Raw genomic sequence first — 2,500 nt, 5'->3', positions numbered from 1 at the left:
CCCAAGAGTCGCTGTTTGCGCGTTTTTGACACGACGAGGAATGAGAGCGCTGTTGTGTTGCTCTGTCGGTGTTTGTGGAGCTGGAGGAATGTACCGCAGGTGGAGTGAAGCTACAGTCGGGATCTCTCTTGTTGTTGGTTGCATGACAAAGACAGGTGGTCGATGTGAGGGTTCCGTCGCTGGATCGGGTGTAAATTGTCAAATTGGCCAAAGTCGTGCACGTGAATGAGGTTTGCGGGAGATCAGCGGCGGTTCTTGCGTCACAACCGGACTGTCGGGCTGCAGACACCGGAGCTGAAAACGGGCGATTCTCTTTTTGTAAAACTCTTTCTCGGAGTTTAGAGGAAACAACGCGACGCTCCTTCCGCCGCTCGCGCGCCACGACGCGAAGGTCACGTGATGAGACAAAACCTTCAATGAAGTTAGAGACGCGGAACCCCGAAACCTTTAAACCTTTAAACCTCTCTCTCTCCCTCTGTCTCCCTCTGTCTCTCTCTCTCTCTCTCTCTCTCTCTCTCCCTCTCTCTCTGTCTCTCTCTCGTCTCTCTCTCTCTCTCTCTCTCTCTCTCTCTCTCTCTCTCTCTCTCTCTCTCTCTCTCTCTCTCTATGGCGTCCAATGAGGCCGTTCAAACTATACGGGCGCGGGAAAAGCTCTGTAGAATATCTTTCCCAAGCCAAATGTCTCCCCTCAGTGAGGGAGGAGGTGGGGGGAGGAGGGAGGAGGGAGGAGAGGAGGAGGAGGTGGGGAGGAGGAGGGGGGAGGAGGAGAGGAGGAGGAGGGGGGAGGGGAGGGAGGAGGAGGGGGAGGAGGAGAGGAGGAGGAGGGGGGGGAGGCGGAGGGGGGGAGGAGGAGAGGAGGAGGAGGTGGGAGGAGGGGGGGGGGGGGAGAAGAGGAGGAGGAGGAGGTGGGGTATTTCTCCTCCAGCGTCAGGAATGAGGATTCACTCAGAATAGACGCTGTTTTGGTTTGCAAACAGGAGTAAATAAAGCTTTTGGCGGCCAAGAACAAAACACGCGCGCACACGCACGCGCACACACACGCAAGCGAACACCACCACCACACGCGCTGTGGTTTCAGCAGCACCGCTGCTGGACAGCTCCGGGTTTCCCCGCGCGGTCTCTGCTGCAGCAACAGCTCCTGCCCCTCCCTCCTCTTCCTCTCTCTTCCTCCTCCTCTTCCTCCTCTTCCTCCTCCACCGCAGCTTCTCTGTCAGTAAGATTCCTCTTTTTAAAAAATACAACAAAAAAGAATAGGGAGGGAAAGGCGTCCTCAAGCGCTCATCAGAGAAGGGTTCCCCTCGCTTTCGCGGTTAAGCAGGGAGATGGGAGAGGGGGGGGGGGGGGGGGGGCAAAGGAGGGGGGAGGGGCGAGGGGGGGGGGCAACATATGTGATAGAGACTCAACAGCGCCAACAGACAAAGGGAGTTTTTGCACTTGCTATTTACTAAAGGGTGATTCTCCTCCGCAGGAAGAGCTCTGCTCCTCACGCTTCAGACACTAACAGCGCGTGAAGCATGCCGACAATAAAACCCCACACGACCGAGCGTGTTGTGCGCGTGCATGAGGCAGAGGGAGGAGGCAGAACATGTTAGAGAAGGAGCATGCACTATACCACAATGCACAACAACAACTAAAGTACACGGAATTAAACATCGCATGTGTCTCACTCACCGCGGCGCGGGCACGTCCTCGTGCTAAACTGGGAGAGAAACAGAGAGAGAGAGAGAGAGAGAGAGAGAGAGAGAGAGAGAGAGAGAGAGAGAGAGAGAGAGAGAGAGAGAGAGAGAGAGAGAGAGAGAGAGAGAGAGAGAGGAGAGAGGAGAGAGAGGTTTTAGTGAAGAGCTGCAACAGGAGTCTGGAAGAAAACGCAACAGATTAATTCCAGCTTGAGTTATTCTCCAGGCTCGCTCATGGATCGCCTCCTATTTTTATACAAGTGATACCCGTCTGTCTATTTATGGCGCACGATCAAAACTATGATGCTATTTTTAGGTCTCAGTACGAGGAAGGAGAGAGAAGGAAACACTCACGAAAAGGCTTCGCTCAGTGCGTGAAATGCAGATTCATGTTTCCTCTCCAACTGAACGAGAACTCTCATTCCCCTCGTTGCATCATTGCAGGTTTTTTTTTAAAGAAACCCAATGTGGCTTCAACAGCACCACCATCATCATCATCATCATCATCATCATCATCATCCTCATCCTCAGCCTTAAACTACACGCTCTCCCTGCACGCGCTGCCGTGGGGAGCGCGCGTCGCGGACGCTGCGTGTCTCGTCTTCAGCTCAACTCATGAACGCGCAGCAGCTCCAAACACTGATGAACGCGGATTTACCCGAAACTCCCCGCGGGATCCTCCTTTCTCTCTTTTTTCTTTTTTAAGTCGACGGAGCGCTGTAGAAATGTAGTAATTAAGCTTTGCTGACGAGAAGAGGGAAAGAAAGAAAGAAAAAAGCTGTCTTTTTTTTTGAAGGGCTGCGTCAGTACTAGGCATTGACGTC

General features: G+C 53.4%; 1 long non-coding RNA gene across 3 annotated transcripts in view; it reads right to left on the bottom strand.

Annotated features, from left to right (window-relative positions):
* Window positions 1-2,446, bottom strand: part of LOC137783402 (uncharacterized) — a 19,597-nt gene extending 17,151 nt beyond the window's left edge. The window contains exons 1-2 of one of the 3 annotated variants that reach the window (XR_011077337.1): window positions 2,335-2,446; window positions 1,672-1,699 (exon numbers count right to left, since the gene is read on the bottom strand). This is a non-coding gene — a long non-coding RNA (uncharacterized lncRNA). Of the gene's footprint in view, window positions 535-1,671; window positions 1,700-2,030; window positions 2,309-2,334 lie in introns of those variants that run through there. The other 2 variants (XR_011077335.1, XR_011077336.1) reach the window with 2 other exon arrangements.
* Between the last annotated feature and the right edge of the window lie 54 nt (window positions 2,447-2,500).

The sequence above is a fragment of the Clinocottus analis genome, unplaced genomic scaffold (genome assembly GCF_023055335.1).
Source record: "Clinocottus analis isolate CAN_PGR_092001 unplaced genomic scaffold, fCliAna1.0.p SCAF_129, whole genome shotgun sequence".
Lineage (NCBI taxonomy): Eukaryota > Metazoa > Chordata > Actinopteri > Perciformes > Cottidae > Clinocottus > Clinocottus analis.
The sequence above is the reverse complement of the archived record's forward strand: the minus strand, read 5'-3'. Positions and strand labels throughout refer to the sequence as shown.